General features: G+C 35.5%; 1 protein-coding gene across 13 annotated transcripts in view; it reads left to right on the top strand.

The window, feature by feature from the left end:
* Nucleotides 1–21,687, top strand: part of SGCG (sarcoglycan gamma) — a 149,725-nt gene that overhangs the window by 29,818 nt on the left and 98,220 nt on the right. For 10 of the 13 annotated variants that reach the window (XM_074816023.1, XM_074816021.1, XM_074816015.1 and 7 more), the window contains one exon: nt 14,717–14,808. The gene's annotated coding sequence lies outside the window, so the exon portion shown is untranslated. Of the gene's footprint in view, nt 1–14,716; nt 14,809–16,612; nt 16,724–21,687 lie in introns of those variants that run through there. The other 3 variants (XM_074816018.1, XM_074816022.1, XM_074816019.1) reach the window with 3 other exon arrangements.

The raw sequence follows: 21,687 nt of genomic DNA, 5'->3' as shown, positions 1-21,687 counted from the left end.
TTTTGTGGTTAAGATAAATACACCCTTTGTTAAAATGCACTTGTGAATTATCCAAGGAAGGAACACCATTACTGGAAAGGAGAATATTCCCCCTTGGTTTTGAAAACTACAATCACAAGAAGCTTCAAAAATGCAAATAAGCAAGCTCAGGGTAAAGAATGGATTGGAGATATAACAGCCCTTTCAGTTGAGGAGCTATGGAGGATGTTGGATGAGGGTAAAAAAAGTAGTGGAGATAATTATTTTTCCTAGCTACAATGTGCTGTGTTTCTGAATGCTGATAGGAGAATTCCCATATGTAATGCTGAATTAGAGTTTCACAGACAGGAGCTTGATGAAAAGAGTATTTTTGTGTCTTGAGTTAAGCCCCATGATAAAAAGCTGTAAAATGATCTACTTTACTGACAGATGCATGGTAGATAGTGGATATTTTGGTTTTATGCTACATTTTTGGCATATTTTTGTAAATTAGTTGAAGCAGTTGAAAAGTAAATATGAGCAAATTTTATCTCAAATGGAGTTCAATAGCTACTCATCAAGTCAGGTTTTAATGTGGAGAGTAAAATTTAGTTTATAGACAGTGGAAGATAATATTCTATTTACAATTTGGGAATCTTCAATGAACTCACTTTTCAAAAAAGCTTTTCTAAGAACTTAAATATCTTTCTATGGAGACTGCTTGTTTTTCAGTTATTTAAAAAAAAAAAAAAAAAAAAAGTAGCTATGCAGGGTCCTGGTGTTTCTTTAATTGTTCCTGTATTGAGACCTAGATTCTATCCGAATACTGAGTAGCTGTTAAGGCAGTGAGAGAACTCTGGCAAGAGGATTGATGTGGTACACCAGGACTTCATTTTTTGCCCTAAACTTGTCTGGGACTTACGTTACTGCTTCTACTTTATAGGTTGATTGTAGTTCCTCTTTCCAGGCATAAGACCTGGTACGTCCACAGTTTTCTCTGTTTGGGCCCTTTCTGTTTCTTTAGGGCTGTTGGTGTGAGATTCTGTGACTGCCTTACAGTCATAAAGTCCTTTTCTGCTTTCACATTTTCATCAAGAAAATGGAAAGCATGCGGCAAATGGTCTATAGCAGCCAAATTCTCTGCATTGCTATAGCTTGAGTAATTTATGAAATTTTTTAGCTTTGCTTTTCAAGTCTGTAAATTTTTCAAAGCATGCTAATTTGTAAAACATACTTTTGGAGACTTTTTTAGTGTAAATTTTCAGTGGCTCCATAAGCTTCCTTCCTTATAAAATCAATATAGTCCTCCTTTTAATTATTACTTAATTTATTAAGTGAAACATTGAGATTTTTACATAATTTGCAAAAAATATTATTGTTTCTGATTTTTAGCCCAGACTAACACAAATGCACCAGGCAGACTTTTGGTAATTTCACTCACAAAATTGTATTTTACATTTTTATTATTAGAGTTATTTGTGATAAGAATTATCTTAACAGTTCTGTAGAAATCAGGATTTTCTAGTTGAAGTGCTAAGGCTTGGACAATATGCCCAAGCCAGAGTTGACCTATAGATGAATCCTGTATATTTTATAACTGATAACCATTGTGCTAATAGGTATTATACTAAATTATAGCAAACCACCTATTCTGAGGTAAAAGGTGGAAGTATTGAAACCTGAGCAACAGGCCCTGAACCAAAACTGCTAACTCAGTGTGGAGTCATCAGTGAAATATACATAGAAGATGTAGCTTAAACATCATAAAACATGTTTATCTTGAATGTATCCTTCTTTGTGTGTGTGAGCAAGGTAACAGGGCCACAGAGACAGTTGTCTGGCCCTGTGACGTGGTGTGTGACCTTGCTCATAAATCAACTAGATAAGCAGGGAAACTCCCTTAGCTTCTCCCTTGAGCCCTGGCCAGGCTCTGGGGGAACCTAATGTGAGATGGAAACCAGATATTTCTGCTTAAAACAAAGGTGCCAGCTATTCTGGCTTACTGATTTTTAGGTATATAAGGCTGGACCCGCTCACAGCGACTTTGGAAGCCTCACCTATGGGTGGATGCGCCGCATAGGATTTCCCACTTGCCGGGACAGGCTCTCCAAATCCTCACTGCAACTGGGGCTCCCCAGCGACTGCGGGTCTGGATGATGGTGAAGTATGCAAGTGGTGATGTATCTTTCTTAATCACTATTCTCTCTCTCAGGTAGTAATGATTTGATGCATTACCCTGTATTTTCCTATTTGTTTAAGTGCACTATTCTGTCTTTTCTTACTGTATGTTTTCTGTATTATTCTGTTACATTAGTTAGTTATTTCTAGTAAAATACACCTGCTCTTTTCACTCTGGTGTCTGAGTTTAATTGATATCCCTAATCAGCAAAACACTAATGCCTGCAAACATTCTACCTTAAATTCAATCTCTGTCTTTTCTCTTAAGATTGAATGTTAGTTTCACAATGGCTAAAAAGAAACAAGATGACTAAGACATCCATCTATAATAAAAGTTATAGGTATCTCCAAAGGCAGGTCACCATGTCTGTGGTAACTGAGATGGACTCAACTCCCTGAAGAACTTACACAAAACATTGAATGTTTTCTCACAAGGATATTTATGGATCATTACTAAAGCTGTTGAAACCAAGAACTGTAATTAATTGCATGGGATTAGTTTAGGAATGAGGTGTGAGATTTGCTATTACTTTACATTGTTACAGATGCTGCGTTACAATCTGCTGAATAAAAGGAAGCATCCTTCAGAGGTAGCCAGTTATCAGTAGTGCTCCTTCTGCACCAAACACATTAAATACACGTCTCAAAGTTTGAAATGAGTATTGGTTCTGAAGGAGTGACATAGAACCTTCACTGTGTTGATAATTGAAAATTACTGTTTCAGTAAGACAAAAAAAACTCAATACAGTTCATTTATGCTTAGTTATGTTTTGGGAATGAAAAATAAGTATAAGGGGGTTTTTTTTTGAACTTTAGTTCATAAGAAATTGACACACTATTAGCTGCCATATCTGTCCCTCTGTTTGTCTTGCTATTTTTTATCTGATCTTGCTAATTGGATCCTTTGCCTTCCTCTGGATCTATTCCTTGGGCCTACACAGAACAAGCAGTTGATTTTATGTGGCATTTCCAGTAAGCATTTGAAACAATTATTTTAAGGTTGTTATATTTTTCATAGAGGAATATAAGTAAGCATGTTAATTTTACTGTTTACTATCCATGGAAGGGGGATTATGAATCTGTCTTTGCTTGTCATATTTATTTTCTTAATATGCCATTTAAAAATTTATATAGCCCAAATATTTTCTGTTAATTGTGTGGATTTTTTTATTATAAATGGGTTTATAACACTCATGCTGTAAGTAAGTATGAACTACACTGACATATTTCCTCCATATTTTTTGGTAAACCATAAAATAATTAACGAATGCAAATTACCTGCTTATCTTTACTAGTATAAAACGAAGATTTAAAGTGGAGCTATTTTGAGAATGTATAGACCATATGCAAATCATTGTTCCAAATGTGAATGATTGCTTGAAAATAAAGCAAGCTATCTGTGGTATAGGATTACGTTAAGAATATGCCACAAGTAGAAATAATAGTACAAAACAAACAAAACCCACTGATGTAATTGATGAAATCATACTAACATATTTAGTGTATCTTTTCGAAAATTATCTTGCCATATATGGACCAAACAATTAAATGGACTGCAGTTATGTGAAAATTTAAATTTATGCTTGCACTTTTGTTTGCCAGTGATCCCACTGCAGTCTAGGAAGTACAAATTATAATCTAATTCATATATGTATCTCTGCAAGACTGTGGCTTGAGAAACCAATTTTGTCACTGGAGTAATTTGGAGTAACACAGTATAACTAAAACTTCTAGTTTTAAATTTATTTAATGCATCTATGAATGCTAAAACTGTTTAGAATTTAAGGCGTGTGATCTGTGTTGTTTTGTCAAGCCTAGAGTGTAAAGTACCAACGTGCAGTAGGGATAGACAGACTTGTTGGTGTTATTTAGAAAAATCTGACAGAATATTTCAAATTTTAGAGGGTATTCACATAAAACAGACGTTTTCTTTATTTCATTCTTTTTATTGAAGCAAAGGGAATATAGCCTAGCTAATCAGAAACTGCTTGCATATTTCTTTAAAGTCCATATCACAATGCCTACATATAATGCTTAGTGTAGACCATTTCAAATATATCTTTGTATCCCAATCTGTGTCTGTTTGATTAAAATACACAGATGTAATATAGAGATCCTTATATCATTTGTCCATTCTAAGCCATGGTTTGAGAATTAACCAAGTATCTACCCAAGACTGCCCATACAGTAATTTCAGATTATTTGAACATCAGAGAACAAACACCATCACCATCACCACCACCAGTTTCATTAAGAGAAGACAGCTGGTACTCACCATAGAACCACTGACTGGCAATGAGAGGTGTATTAAATCTATTCTCTTGCAGTGAAAGACAAGGGAAGGGTACAAGTTCCTTACAATATGTGAGGATATAAAGTGCTGCTTGAGCAAAGAGATACAATTAAATGCAGAAGAATCTCTTTTTATCTATTGGCCTCTCCTGTAGAGGTTACATTGTATGATTAAACGGGTGTACTAATCTTGGGGTATGTGTTACTGGAAAATGTTCGATTGCTCACAGAGGTAGTCTTTCAAATCTTAAAGGCCATTCTCCTTAGCCTGTAACTTCCATGTTAAGCATCAAGAGCAGAAATGGTATCTGCCTATAGCAGACTGGCTATTACAACAGCAGCGTCAGAATGCTCCTTCTTTGTTTGGGGCCTGTCTCTTATGGCAGTGAGATTACCTCCATGAGTTGATCTCAGAATAAGGTCAAACTCCTACAGTACTTTACCACCTGCTCTTGTCCTGTTCTTGATGTATGGCCTTCACATGAAGCGTCATTACAATCTGCCCCAAGGATTGAACAACCTACCCAGCAACAGTCCAAACACATATTCATTCAACTCCTTCCAAACAGTTTCTGAATATGTAGCCTGAAGATGATTCGTTGTCTTCACTTTTTTGCAGTCACTTGGCCAACCATGTTGCTGCAGGAAGAATATTCCTATATGCTGCAGGATGCTGAATATCACAAATGGAACACTCAGTTTCTGTCTTTCCTGACTTCCCAGTCCTCAACTAATGACGTATTCAGGGACTCCATCATGAAAATTAGTACGACTGGAGACAACTTCTCTTCTAGCCCTGGGTGTGGAAGTGTCAATCCCTCCTTGATTCAGTCTTAAAAATTTAAGGAAAACACAAGGATCAAAAATACTGCTTTTCTTCCTGTACCATTCTCTGGAGAAAACCTGAATATAGTTTCAGCCAGAACTTTTCTTCCTGAAATATTTCAGTAACCTAAAAACACACCATCCTTTTTTTTTTTTTTTGCTCTGTCCTGTGACAACCAGTAGAGACTTGTGGGGGAATTTTGTGAGATATTTCTGTATGTTGTCACATGCACCCAGATATGTATCAGGCTATATGTCTGTTTTTAAAATGCAACTTAATTGATTTTCTTATTCTTTTGGGTCTATTATATAGAAGGCAGCCAAGGAGTATTAAATTGTGTAAGAAATAAGAACTACTAGCTATTGATAGTAAACCAATATGTCCTTGACTTCAGAGAAGCTTAAAATCCAAGCACATCAAGCACAGTTAATCAGGAAAGAGAAGTACATTAAGTATCTACTAGAGCTTGTTTGAGAATATAAAAATTAAGTGGTCTGGTATTGATGTTTTTGCCAAGCCCACAATCAATTTTAAGGATCCTATGAGGCAGGTAAAATCAGTTAATTATAAATTCTAACAACCACAATTCAGGAAAAAGAGCTCCAAAGATATGTGCACATTCTGAAAATCTGAAAGGCTTGGCACTGACTACTTGTATGTTACTGGTCATCCTTTAAGGCCTCTTCCTATCAATGTTCCAGGAAACATCAAGGATCCTTCCTTAGAAAATGATGCAAACAGTACAGACAGGTATATGTCATGGTTAAACTGGGTATGCAGGTAATGATACTGCCAATAAAAGGGTCCATTCTGTTTTGGAAGTAGCTGATCAAGAGAACACATTTTTACACTGAATTTGGTGCTTATCTGCTCTAAGGGTTTAAAAAAATGTAACAGAGTAGGTCAGAGGCTGTCAGACACCTTTATCTTGGGAAATGGTCAGTGAATTTCTGGAAGTTGTTTCCTGCTGGAGGGACTGGTCTGTGACTTGGCTTTATGTTTGGTACTGCAGCTGTTTGCTAACAGCTGATGGACTGGGTGTTAGACTGCACGGCTGAAAATGAAGCAGCCTGCATAGGCTTAGTATAGTTATTCAGACAGTAAACGAGATGATCATATGAAGTAGGATGCAGCTGTTCTCACTTTAGCTGATGCAGAGCCAACTAAGTGTGAGGAGTAACGATGTAAAGTAAAATGTTTTGACTAAATAGCAGGGAAAAGGACTTTTAACCCTAACTTCTGTTACTTGACTAGCAAGTCTGAAACTATTACGAATCACAAATTCACTAAAGGAGAAATTTATGCATTTGCTGATGATGTTTATTACTAAAATCAAACCAATTGTCTCCTATTTTGCACAGTAGGAGCAGCTGAGTAGAGCCTACTTCATTTTGTCATCTGTTTCTGTACTTGGTTTTTGTTTATTTTTTTCAAAACAGCCTGTCAAAATGAGATGCCCAGTTATAATAAACATTGCTACAGACAGCACTCCAGAAAGAATGTTAGACAGGCTTTTATTTTTTGTTTAATCTAATTCAGCTATCTATTTTCAAAGTATATTCTAACTTTGCTTAATAAGGCAGTGTCAGATTCTTAACACTGCCAAAATTGTTGATTTATATATGTCACTTTTAAGTCAATGGTTTTACTATGGTTACTCTGCTTGCTGTGGTTGCTCAACAGATCAGCCTTGTGCATAACCCTTCAAAATACTAGATAATTACACTATGCCCATACCCAATTTATACATTTCAGTCAAACAATAAATAGCTTATGGTCTATTCACCGCTTGATTATAGCTTCTCCCATATTAAAAGACTACACTTACAATTTACTTGCTTTTGCCAGATGACAAGTTCCTAATTAAATACACTTCTCATGTGCCTAATTTTTCTGCTTGCATTTTGGCAAAGCTAAAATCTCAGTAGGGCCAACAGATTGTTGGGATATATTATTAACATTAATAATTATTATTTTTACAGTCTTTGTAGTGATTGGCAGCTCAAAAATGGATCATGGGCTGTGACTTAACCTTTGGTAGCAAGACTCTACTTTGATACAAGTTCAGAACTTCAAACCAGATTCTTAAAAATTATTTGCTGTGTACTTCTACTCTTGCTCTCTAAAGGCTGTTTGAGTTTCTTCCACAGAAGGTTGGACACAAATTGCTATTTTATTGTAGTGGTTGGTGAGAAAAGTTGTTTGTCCTTTTCTGCTTCCTTTCCATTGGCCTTCTTTTTGTCTTCCTAGAACATCAGAAGGGGTAAAAGCTCCTGAGGATCTCAGCTAAATGCTGAGCTTCCATTGTCTGCCTGATGAGGACAATCATCTTGATCCAGAAAAGTGGCTTTGGATTAAGTACATCTGTCTGGCATTCTTAAATATGGTTCAGTACAGAGTCTCCATGGAGTGATCTCAGGAAATCATCAATTAAAATATATTTTTAAAGGTAGCTGCATATGGTAAACCAAAGATTGCCCAGGCCTTCAAGGTGAAGAATTCTTTCTGTGAACTGTTTTGCTGGGTTCACTCTGTACCTGTATGGTACAGGTCTAAACTGACCTTAGTAGTTTAGAAATGGGGGACTCGGGACTCAGTTCCAGAGTAAAAAATGTAAACACCGTATACTAGGAGTATACAAAATACTGTATACCTCTAATTTCCAAAATAGTAGCTAATGTGTATGTGTTTTAGGCTGCCTAACTTTATAGCACTAAAAATACTTCTTATTGTGCCTTTTCTCACCCTCCCTCCCATTTTTAGTGTTTTAAAATGTTAAAGCTTTTTTCCCTGACATTCTGTTAGTGAGTCATAGCGTGTAGTATGAATTTGACTGCAAGATTAAGAGTAATTACTTCAGAACAGTTTTACAATGGCAACTTATAAAATTGAAATTCTTTAATCAGTCACTATTTTATAGCATATTTTTAAAAGAAAAGTTAAATGCTTTGGGAACATGGCTTTTCCATTGCTACCAAAAAAAAACCCACAGGAGATAATCAGTATTGGATAAAAGCTTTTCCTACACTGTCTGCAAGAAATTATTTCATTCAGTAACAGTGGAAATATGTCTGATTTCAGATTTCAGAGAACACATAATTTGGTTATAATGTGGCGTATACTGTGCAAACTATTGAAGAAAAGAGTATCCTTTTGTCCATTAGCTAATTCATCCTACTGTATACAAAGCTAATGTAAACTCAGCTGGGTATAGCAGGTTGCCTAACATGGTGGCTTTTTGTTCTTACTTGCTGTGTTCCATTAAGAGTGACTGCATTAGGTAGGACCTCATGGAAACAGAGGTTGTTCATTGCTTAAGGATGTTGAAAAACACTCCAGAAAAGACAATTTCAGAAAGCACAAGTTCACTAAGGAGTAGAAAGGTAGAGAGAAACTCAGCAAGGGTATAGGAGCCTGCAGCTTCAGAGGGACAGTCAAGAGGAGAAAATTGCTGCAAAGGCCACAGAGCTGCAAGTCACATTTCACAGGTGATCAAATGGAAATTTCCTTGATTCTGGAGGAAACTCCAGAGTTTTCTGCAACTCATAAAATTACTGAGGGGACAGACATCAGGTCTTAAAGCAAGGATTCTCTTTGAGCAAGGATTCTCTTTGAACAAAGAGAAATGGAGAGGAAATTACTTATTTATAAGGTTTCTTCTATTTATATTCTGCTTTACCTGTCTGCTTCCAGGTTCTCTATTAAAAAAAAGGTTTTATTTTATAGTGTAATGGAGATTAAAAAACTGCTTTACTTTGAGGACATCACTGTAAGGGAAAGTTTTGAGCAGATCAAAGTTCTGTTTTGTATGTGTAAATACAAAGACAAATTATTTTGAAATAGATGATGTAAACTCAGTTAACTTTGTTATACAGTTGAAGCCTTCATTATTCCTGTTTGTCTTTTACATTGAATATTCATCAGAACGTGTGAACATAATCAATCACTTAAAATGAAAATATTTAAAACTCCTTTTTGTCTAGATTATTGCTAAATAAAACTTAGGATATAGATTCTGTATATGTTTGTTTTGCTCACTCATTGATTTATACTAACATCCTCGTTTGTCTTGGAACAAGATTTAGTTAGGTAAATGACCACATTTTACATATTAGCTAAAACATGCCTTTGGGTTAACTCCTCCTTCAATTTATTTTCTTCTGTTTCCTTCTGCTAGCTTGTAAATTTGAGTTCATTTTTTGAGATTTTGAAAGGTGAACCTATGCAACAAAAGAATTTAAAGATGTTCTCTTCAGGACTTACAACAAATTATTATGACTGTTTTAATTTAATTTATACTAGCAAAACAGCCAATCTTACTCATTATCTCTGCTGCTCTGTAGTATGACCATCCCACAATAACTTTTTCCAGTTGTTTAACAAGGGAGAAGCTCTGTATTAACACTATATCTTTTCTCTTAAATATTTAACTAGTATTCCATCTTTTTATCAGTGTTATTGATGACTGCAGTTTTAAGAAAATTAAATTAATGCAGGTTCCTCCTATGGAAATAATTCAATGGTCAGTTGCTCCAAATATAAAATTGCAATCCACTAAAACTTTCTGGGCATTGAGGATATGGTGTAGTTGAGAACTGTCAATGTTAGGTCAATGGTTGGACTAGGTGATCTTCAAGGTCTTTTCCAACCTTGATGATTCTGTGATTCTGTGAGTCTGTCAGTGAATGAACTCTGGGACCATGGTTCCTGTTACAGAGTCCTGACCAGAGCACTGTAATTTTCATATTTCCACTTCTCTTCTTTTAAATCTTTTGGAAGAGGAAACATTTTTCTTGTGTGCCTTAACTCTTTTTTTTTTTTCATGCTTCCTTCCTTGCTGGGAAGATGCATGCTGGTAGTGAATGAAAAACTATTCTAACTAATGAAGTAGACACTGAATCACAGGATTTAAACAGAGTTTTAGATGCTTTTGTATGCTTTTATTTCAAATGCAGATTAGATACACCTGCTTTATTATGTCACAGTTAAATATATATTATGTTACTGAAAAATAACATTTAATGATAAAAGAAAATGGGGGGACTTTTATATCATCTATACTTCTGGCATATCTATGAGTAGGACAGAAAATGAAAAATTAAAGGAGATAAATAGGAAGAAAGCAAAAGAGAGTGGTAAACTCATCATATTCTTTAGCGTTTGTATCTGTACAAACCTTTATGCAATATGAGAATATGGGTACGGATGCAGAGCTTCCAAGACCCGTTAAACCTATTGTACTATGGAGGGACAGTCATTCAATTTTGTTTTATACAACCACCTATACAAGGTGATAGGCACGTATTTCACTTCAGTTCTTCAGAGTCCACATATCCCAAGGCAGAAGACTAGACTATCCTGCTCTGGACATTGAGTGGGTTTGGGGTTTTTGATTTTATTTTCAGTAAAGGACAAGTGGCGTAAAAGGAAATGTTATGACCAAAGAACATGAAACATGGTTTACTGTTGATTGTCAGTGCTGTTGACATCTGTTGTAGAAGTGATTTGACATACTGTACAGAATACAACTGTAAATACACTATTCTGCCTGTCACAGAGTGCATGCAGATGGAGCTGTGAGTAGGTGTGCAGTGAATCATACCCTAAAATAAAAATCCCAATGCACAAAATAATGAACCTACTAAAAAGTGCTTTACTCCACTGTCCTGTCCAGAATATTGTAGAGTTTCATGTAAAGCCAAGTACACATTTCTGGTTTTCTTCCTAAGAAGAAGGTAACAATTAACTTCTTCAAGCTAACATTAGTTGAATTTCATACTTAGGAGAATGCTTGAATTGTACCAACCATGCACTAGGACAGATTCATTCCAAATCTGCTTGCACATTTAACATTTGGTGGTTTTTCTTCACCTCAGTATTAGGCAACATCTTCTGCCTTTAAGATACTACTACAGCAAGGTATCGCCATTGTGTCTTCCAGTCTGCATGCAAGCCACAGACTCCAAATTAGTCCTTCCCTTCTCAACTGGACTTTCTGAAAGGTTCTACAAGCCTGAGCTTGCTTGTTTGCTCTTAGAAAAGCAATTCGTCCCATCTTACATCTATTCCAGTTCACCTGTCAGGCTCATCTTTGCACGGGGTACAGCAGTGAGCACAAAGTACACATGCAGCTTTTCACTTGCTGCCTCACTACTTAACCTTTTTAAAGGGTCATATGGAATTAACCCACTAAATTAAATTGTTTTAAATCAAATTGTGTGAAGATGCAAACCAAGCAGAAGATACCATTAACATACACACCCCCCCAAAAAAGCCAACTAGCCCACTGTGACAATTTGAATCTGTTTTATATAAATTAATTTTGTGCCTAAGTTACTTTGAAAAGAGAGTGAGTAGAGCAGGTGAACAGGAGGTGAAAAAGGTTCCTGTTCTGGAGCCACTGAACCTAGAGGATAGTTCAGGTGACAGAATGTGGCAAAAAAAAAAGGGATAGAGCAGGAGGAGTGTGGCAGCAAGGAGCTGGGAGATTATTGCTGAAGCAGAGATTGAGTACTGATAAGATAATCAGGCAATAGACCCACAGCCAGCTGTTTGTGCTCACAGGTGGAGAAAATTCCTAGAAACCAGACACAAGGACCTGCTGTGCACTGACAGGGTGGGCGGTTGGACACTTAAAGTCCTTTTATTTTATCTTGTCTTGCATAGTCATTTCCAGATTTTCTTGTTCTAGTTTATTATTGTACATACTCTAATAAAACATAAATATTCTGAATTTCAAAGCTGTTTTGAACCACCTTATAGATATTGTAATGAAATGTCTAGGCAGATCTCCCTTAAAGCCTTGTATAGATGGGGGTCCTGTGTTTATATTCCAAAAGGTTCCTAGTGGAGTATTTTCCACCTCGTTTAAGTGACTATTTAGAACAATTACATTTTTATAGCTTTAATAGGTGCAACTTAGTAACTTTCAAATGTTTCTTTCTATTTATATGTGAAAGATTAAGTCCTCCCTTGTCTCACTGTTTTGCTCAGGTTTAGAAGATGACAACCCTTTCTAGATATTCACCATAGCCCTATTCTTAGGAAGGGGCAGGGTCTCTATCAATAAATGGCATGCTGTCCTATCCCTTACAGATTTAAAAAGCACATTAAACGTAGCCAACTCAAAATACTTTGGAGGGAAACACTGAAAAAATTGTTTCCAACCGTTCTTTTTTCATATTAGAGCCTCTGACAGTAGTGGGAAGTCAGGAGAATTGGAAAAAATTTTTTTCTGAAAAGGTGATTTTTCTGTAGCATCATTATTCAAGCTTACAAGTGACTAACATGCACAAGAACAAGAATTAAGAAGACTTGGACATTTCCCCTCAGTTCTTGGACATCCAGAGATGCCTAGTAACTAATTATTTTTTTATATTTTCTGAACATTAATAAAATTATCCCCCACTTTAATTGCTTGAGAATTTGGTTGGTTTGGGGTTTTGCAGTCAGTGATTCTAATAGATAAATATTTGTATGTGATTTTTTTTTTAATTTGGTAATTCTAATAGGTATATATTTTCATGTGAATGTTACTTTTTTTCCAAAGTATATGCCATTTTATGATTAATGAAAATTGCTTTTGCTGTACTACTTGACCTTTCTGAACCTCTATCAAGGTATCTTTTAACATTTCATATGACAAAACTGTTTCATCTGGAGTTATATACCCGTACAAGCTAATTTTAGCTATATTTACCATTTGCCATGTAATTACAATTGTTCATCAGTAGTGAGCTTCTTTTCTTAGTTAACTTGGTTATTAACTATCTCTTGCTATGCAATTTTGGGGATACAAGAGGCTTGGGGTATCTTGGGTTTTTTTCTGAGGAGAGAGTGTGACTGACTGACTAGTTTTAGGCCACAAAGAGAAAGATACTGCAAATGAAGTAAGAGCATGATTCCAATACTAGCCAGACACTCTTTTGACTGCACAGATGATCTAAGAATCTATTTCCTGGCTACAGTATATAAGCCTCTATGGGCACCTGCTGCCTTTTGACAAATAGTCACAGGAAATCTAGCATATAGAATTAAATTTTTAATTTAATAATTGCTTATCACTTCTCCCTGGTATCCAGCGACAGAACATGTAGGAATGGTGCAAAGCTGTGTCAGAGGAGGTTTAGACTTGACATTAGGAAGCATTTGTTTACCAAGAGGGTGGCTTCGTAGAGAGGTGGTCAATGCCCCAAGCCTGTCAGTGTTTAAGAGGCATTTAGACGATGCCCTTAATAACATGCTTTAACTTTTGGTCAGCCCTGAAGTAGTCAGGCAGTTGGACTAGATGATCATTGTAGGTCCCTTCCAACTGAAAATATAATATTCTATTCTATTCTATTCTATTCTATTCTATTCTATTCTCTTCTATTCTAATTCTATTCTATCTATTCTATCCTTCCTTTCCTATCCTATCCTATTCTAATAAAGCAAAAATTTCATATTATTATTAACTGGAAAATTATTGTGTAGTACTTTATTTCTGAGATAAACTCTGTTTTCCATAGAGGCTAGAATATTCTCCTCTGGTCCTAAATGCCCTTTGCTTAACAAATCTTTAACACACTCTTTAAAGATGCCACCAACTTGAAAAATATCTGAATAAGTTAGAGAAGTTGATATAGATAGGACCAAATGGCTTCTATGCCTGTTTTAGTAAGATGAATTAGTTAAACTGATACATGATAGCCATTGTCTTCTCCACCATTGTGTTGTCTTGCCCTTTGGAGAAAAAGCAGATGTTCTTGAAATCTTGTAGGTATACACAGAATTTTTCTCAAAATTCTAATTTTTTTCTCTACAACATGTAACATCTTTTAATGGCAGAATATTCAAACCACAATTTATGTATCTTTTCCCATCTTTTTTTCATGGCATAAGATTACAAGTACTTCTAGTTAGTCAAGTGCTGGTATGAATGGACTCTGACAGTGTGGAAGATAAATGTTTGCTTGTTTACATTTCCAGAACTAAGTCGTCAGTCATAGACTTTCAAAATCCAATTGAAAAGGAAGCTGGCAGTTTTTGGCGAGGAACAGGACATCAACATTCTTGAACTGTGAAGATAATTACTTGACTGAGAGAAAGACTTAGCTTTTGTACAAATGCAATGAAACCCCATAATTGAAATCATTGTTCGTTATACTAATGCATTCTAGTGCTAGAAGGAATTTTAACATTGCAACAGAAATATTTTTTATTACTTTTCACATAGATTTTTGCCTAATGTATATTTCTCATTTACTGTAAACTGTGCTGTCACAAACATTTGAAGTCCAAACAGGCATTGGATGTCCAGTGTTTCATTTGTGTTTAACAGTTTTAATCTCCATGGATTTTGCTCCATCACTTGTAAGATGTTGTCAGTTAAAGTAGTCAGGAGAGCAGTTCAGGAATATCTTGTTCTTTCCCCATACTCATCAAAATGTTTCCTTTTTCTTTCCATTCTTTGCATTTAAATAGGAAGACAGCTGCCTTCAGATGATACAGAACTCACTGACAGTTGCTCTTGCTTCAGTCCTACTTCATGAGAACTTCAGAAGATACAAACTGAGGTATTTATTTGTTTTTTTCATTTTTAGAATTTCTACTTTGCAGATATTAGATAGGTAGAAGAGCAGACAAAAGACATCATGAATCTAGACCAAGAAGAGTAATCATACATGGAAAATAACATAAAAGTTCTGTCCATAAAGAGAGCTACTGGGTGATACAATCTAATCTCTTTCTATCGCTGGGCACTGTGTTATTCAATCTGTTTTTATAAATTGAGAAATCAAATAATGAGAAATATGCTAAAAGGAAACATATTAAAATGAAGTTTAAATGTTGCTTTTTTGGGATCTTCTATCCAGTTTTGTCTGATCCTTTGCTTTTGTCCAAGAATGGACAAAAGATTTTGCAGGAAATGCCTGGACATGAATGCCCTATCACCTAAATAATGACTAAATAATCTACCCTTCAAAACTATCTGGCATTTATAGGTTTCTTCCTCTAATATTTACAGGGAATTTCAATTAAAGAAAAGCTTTGGTGTTAACACAATGTAAAAATGCTTTTGTCCCAGTTTATATTTCATAAATCCATGAGATTAAATATCAAAGCTGTTTTAAAGATATTGATAAATATTTTATTATGAAAAATATGTAATTTTTTTCAGATACCAGTGAATTAATTCCTTTGTATAGAAAAGAACTTCTCCATTTGTATATGTAAACAGAGTGTGGTAAAGGATTAGTGGCCACAGAATTCATAAAGGGAAGAAAGTATCTTGTAAGCCTGTGATCAGTTGGATTTGTGTCAGTCCTAAATTTATGATCTGCAGCTGTTAAATGTCTGATAGGAGCTTCGTCTTCCAAAGCATGATAATGGTGTGAGTGCATGGCTAGAAAAAAGGAAACATTGTGCTTTGAGAAATGAAATTGTCCGACCATATGGATGATGATTGCAATGCTTCACATAGCACAAAACTTTTGGTCTGTAAATCTTACAAATGTATCTTTTAATGTTTTTTAAATTGTAGACATCTACCAGCACAGATTCTAAAATATCATAGGTTGAACAGAAAGTCTGTTGGTCAGTGTTTGTATAGTCAGTCTAATGTAAGCAGTGCCAGGCTGGAATACTTGTTCCTGCATTTGAGAACTCAAAGCTTAAATGCCACTGAAAAAAGATGTCTCATAATTTCTATATCATCTTAAAATATGTAATATATGCAACTTTTTTTTAATAGCTCTTGGTATTTATACACATCTTTCTTAAATACCAAGAATGGTTTAACTTTTTGGAAAGGTTATTGTAGTGTAGTGTAGTTAGTGTAGTTATTATATAAAATTTGTATGTGCTATTATAAGTATATTATAATATATGTATTTCCTTTTTTTAAGGAGACTTTATATACCAGCCAGTATAGATTATAGTTAGAATAATGTTAGCATTGAAATTAAAAGTTTTCAGAAAAACAACTATTAAAATTCAGTTAGATGTTACATATGGATTCAGAAAAGAAATCAGAAGGTTTTTTTGTTTCTAATTTTGCATTGTGTGCTGTTAGCAGCTAAGTACATTAATAGTTTTTATGTGCAGAATCTATGAAGTGCTGCATATTCTCAGATTTTAATAAAGCAGTTGGCATTATGTGACAGGGTGGGACATTTTAGTATGCATGATGCTTTGGTTATGTCTTACAGTGGGGCAGTTCATTTCTAGAGTCTGTACACAACCATTTTAGCAGTAGAATTAGCCGCTTATGTCACAGATTATAATTAGCTGCATCTGTATGCCAGAGCAACAGGATGGAATGCAAAACACAGCCAAACATGTGAACGAATTTTCTTCCAGTGATATTTGGCCAGGCCTAAAATATCTTCCACTCCAGATTTGAAAGTAGTGGAAAAGTTAGACAATTCTCTCTTGGGAAGAGACTGCTTGTAGTTTATTCAGAAGTCCACATCGTTTCAGATCTCTAAGGTAAAAATTTTTTAGATTTCTTTTTATATCTGTACTAAAATATTAGCATATTAATAATTGAATTGGGGTTTCTTTGTTCTTTACTTATTAGGTGGATGTATTGAGCTTCTCCCTCATCTGATTTTCTGTGCAACATTTCAGGCTGATTCTGTCCTTATTTAAGGATCATGTTCATGCTTATGTGACATTTTTAGGACGTAAATTTAAGTGTTCATTTTTATACACAATTACTAGTTTAGATTCTGATAGTTAATTATACTTGTTTTCACAATTAAATACACTATTAAGTTGCATAGTTTAAACTTGCAATTGTGTAATATTAAGCTAACTTTTAGTACTTTTAAAATGTTTTACAATATGTTATTACTGTACTTACATAAATATCTGATTTGCAGTAGTAAACCGCTGATGTTTGTAGCTCTAAGTTCTTCTGTTTATCTATCACATACTGAATTTAGTTAAATTTAGTCAAGGATGGATCCATGCTTTTGGTGAACACTTCTTTTGGGCTTGACAGTGTGATAATAACCTTCCATCTGAGGAACTGTTAGCAAAATCAGTTTGAACTTTTGTGAACCATACTTGAATTAACATGGAGCGTCCAACTATGTGTATACAGAATTCCTTTTATAAGTTTTTAATCTCCTTGAATTCAAATACATTTTCCTTTGAATAAGTTCACTGACTGAAAGAAAATGACTGACTATGTATCAGTGGGTTACTGACTCATTATCAAATGAGTTATTGGGCAATACTTGGTGTTTCTCCACCAACAGGTGCACGCACTGCACATTCAATTATGCATCAGAACAAACATGTAAGTTCCTAAACCAGAATCTTGCCAAACTGTAGGAATGTGATTTGACTGCATCAAAACCAGTCAGCTTGGCTCCTTTTATAGAGATACAGGTGGTTTTACCATATCTGTCTTAAATCTCCTCCTACTTGAGGAGGAGATTTATCATGTCATAGAAGTGTCTGCCTCTCTCCATTGTCTGTGGAGAGGGCCTAGGTAAGTATGGCTGATGTTATCTGTGTTTGGTGAGATGAATTCTGGCCTTCATAGCCACATACAAATGAGTAACCCATGTGAGTGAACTGTAGTAACTTTTTGCCACAGAGTTCTGAAATTTTGCAGTTAAGATTTTGGAAGTTTTGGTTGTGATTCATAGTCACAACTGATGCCACTTTGGCTGACATGAATGTCCATTTATCTTCTAAACAAATGTGATGTTCACATATTAGATATAGACCATTCCATTACATAATGAAGAACAAATGGTCCTAGAATACTACCAAAGGGTAAGAACCACTGCATGGAGTTAAATTAAAAATAAGTTCTAAATTAAGCCCAGCATTAGAGGGAACCATTTAAAATCTCATTTCTAAACCTTTACACTTTTGCTAATAACACGCAACTTTTTCCTAGTTGAAAACTCAGTGGTTAAAAGCAGGTTATATTTTAGTTTTTATTCATAATCATAAGGCTTTAGTAACAATATGAAGATACAATATTCATCCTTAGTGTAATAGTTTTGTAATTACACAGATATGTGTGACTATACTTAGTGTTGAGAAATACTCATGAAGAATATATGTTTTAAGCCAAGGGAAGAGTTTTGGAGGAACAGTTGAAAGAAGGGGATATAGCGTATCATACAAAGCCAAGCCTTTGTCAGAAGACACAGAAAAGTTGGGTGTACAAAGATCCTCTTGCTTGAATGGCCTTGTGAGATTTGTTCCTTCCTGTGAAAAATAATGCCTTTTACATGAGATACAAATCCCAGGTGCTGACCTCTTTCAGTTTTTAATTATTTTCATGACTTGGAATTAAGTAAGCTGGTTTCCTGTGGACATATTTCTCAAAGTTGATTGTCTTAGATGTTTAACAAGCAGTGACTGAAGTTTTTCCGTAACTAGAGACATTTACAAGGTCTTTCTCTCATACAGGTTTTCTGATATCTAATAAGGTCTTCTTGCCCATTGCAGTCTCAGCAGAGACATAAATGATGTTTCTTCTTCTCTCTTCTGTCTCATTTTCAGAAAGTTTGTATGAATGTAGTATTCCTGAGACCTTTACTTGTCTGTTGAATTTGGTTGAAATTGGCCAAGAAGTTCAAAAGCTATTGTAGGAGGGAGAGAAATGAATGGGATACAGACGATTTAGACAGTGACATAGAGTGTGGTTGCTTTTTTATTTATTAAACCAGGCTAAAAACATCATGGCGGTTTGGATAACCACTTAATTCAATATCCTGGTCAAATTTTCAGCTTGGGTAACAATATTCTCGCTATTTAATTAATCTGTAACTTTGACTACCTGGGCCAGTCTTCTCATGAAACCTTCCTGTATATCTACCAAAAGCTGTTAAACAGCTGCTGCATTTCATGCCATGGTTGGTTGTGTTTCTGTGGTGGATGAAGTACTACTTCTATATAAGAATGTGAAGAAGAATATAAACTAAAGTACATCAGTATGTTTAAAAATAGAGTATGGTGTATGCTCAGTGTTGAATATTGCTGGTATTAGCCATAAAACACAGTTTTCACTAAGACATATGTTTGTTTGCATGTGTGCATATGTGTGTCTGTCTGTAAGAATCACGTATCTATGTATTTTTAATAATGGGATGTAGAGGTGGAATCATCTTGTAGTACTGCCTGCTAAAACTCTTCAGTTCCTCTTTGTTTATTTGCTGTGTGGTCAGTGCTCTGAGGAGCAAAAGGAGTCTTGGTACCTTTTATTCACCTTAGCTTTTTTCAGTGGAGCAAGTGGCAGATACTAAATTTTATACAGACTTCTTGCATCATTTGGCTTATTAGTTCTGGATATTAGTGGCTTTCAGAAAAGGCTGGCTGTGTACTGTACATCAGCCTCTGTTTCAAGTTAAAGTTTCACAGAGGTCCTACTTTGAATTTCAGAGCTGTTAGACCTGGATATGAGAAGCATGCAGCCTCTGTCAGTGATGGCTGCTGATGGAAGGAGGCGTGTCTGCAAAGTTCCACTGCACCCAAATTCCTCAGTTTTGAGGATAAGGAGATTGAGGTTAGGAGCAGTAATAAGTAAATAAAACTCATGTTCTGGTGACTCCAGGCTGTTGAAAGCAGAATAAAATGAAGTGGTTCTTAAAAAATAAATGCTCTGGAATGAAGCTGAGTCAGCAGAGCACAACTATGGCAATGGACCGTAACTGTAGACCAGGCTGTGCTAGCAAGGCTGTAGAAGGCAAGCTGCATCCAAAGGTAGGTCTGTTCAGTCCACCTTTAAACTGGAATAGATGATCTGCAGAGGTCCATTGCAGCCTCATTTTTTCTGGGATTCTCAGAATTTGTTCAGAAAGATTTTCCTGAATATTCCCTTTATTATTATTTACCTACTGATCTTGATTACTCCCCTGGTTGTCTTACTAGCTGATCCAATCTGCAATGTTTCAGATTTCATGTCAACTTTCAGTGTGAGGAGGGCATCACAGTTTACCATGGGAGATTGGTAGCTAGCAGTATTCTCACGTCCCTGTTGGACCCACATAAAGTTCCTTTAAATCGGTAAGAATTGACTGTAATGTTGGACTTGAATTTTACTTGGAAATACAAGGAAGGAAATGGATGGATTCAGAGTTTAAAGCCAAAAAAGTAACAGAATTCTTTTAATATCAGCGTTACCTGTGAGATGAAAAGTCACAGGAGGATATTTTGGAGACTGGCAGAAAATGTTGTAGTTATTGTTTGCCTGAGTGAAAGTTTTCATAGTAGTGATAAGGAAATGATAAGGTAGATTTCAGTATGTGGAGGATGAAGAGGTTGATTGGGGTTTGGCGTGAGTGCCAAACAAGAGAGAGCGTGGTGAAGACTCCCAAAAGTCAGCATAGATGAGGCAGACAAGGCTGTGTCAGGTTTGGTTCCCTCCACATTCCTGTATCGTAGAATCCTAGAATACCAGATTGGAAGGGACCTCAAGGATCATCTGGTTCAACCTTTCTTGGCAAAAGCACGGTCTAGACAAGATGGCCCAGCACCCTGTCCAGATGAATCTTAAAATACTGTAATAGTATCCTGATAAGATTTGTACCTTCATATTACACCCCAAGGCTTCTAGCATATATTCTGGTTCTGCAAAAAGACAGCCATATTTGAGGGCTGAAGAGGTGAAAGTCTACCCAAAGGGCACCTAGAGCCAAGTTTTGCGTGGTATGGATGCATGTAGTATAGAGTTTTATGGAGATGGAGCCAAACTTTCTGTAGGATGAGAGCAAGTCCAGGATAGTAGATGGTAGTCGTGTGCTGCCCATGCTACCTTTCAGGCTGTTTTTCTAGTTTCAAATGCCCAAATAGACCTGATGAAGGGCCTATATGCCAAAAGATTGTCTACTTTTTCAGTCCTACTCTTTGGATAATAAAAGGTATTTAATTTACCCCCAAACTTTTCTTCCCTGTAGCATCCTACTTTTAGTTTTGTTGTGTTGTGGTAGGTATTTTCCATTTAATGAAAGTACTGAAGAAGGCTTATGAAAACTGTTATCTTGCTTAAACACAGAACTACGTTATGAAATAGCATATTTCATTCTGCATGATTTCATGAGTCATTTAATAATTATGTTCAATGCATGTGTGAAGATAATGCTTTCAAACAGAAATGCAGTTCTTAAATTCATGAAGTTGTATAAGACTTTATTAATGTATTGTCATAACAGGGGAGAAATAAGCTATATTTGATAAAACCACAGTTTGTGTTTATCTGAGTACCCCACATTCGTTTTGAATTGTATATTTCATTGAAATTCTGTTAGCAACAATTTTTACAATCTGTGAAAAGTACTTCCTTTTTTACATTTAGATTCATATATTTTATTAATTTTGCTTTTAGTTAAACATCTGTTGAACTGATAGTGTTGTGATTCACACCTGGTGATTTGTTTTAACTGATTTTAGTCATGTTTCTGGAAGACAAAGTCATATCCCCTCAG

Source organism: Strix aluco, chromosome 2 (genome assembly GCF_031877795.1).
Source record: "Strix aluco isolate bStrAlu1 chromosome 2, bStrAlu1.hap1, whole genome shotgun sequence".
NCBI lineage: Eukaryota > Metazoa > Chordata > Aves > Strigiformes > Strigidae > Strix > Strix aluco.
This window is presented reverse-complemented; position numbering and strand designations above follow the sequence as displayed.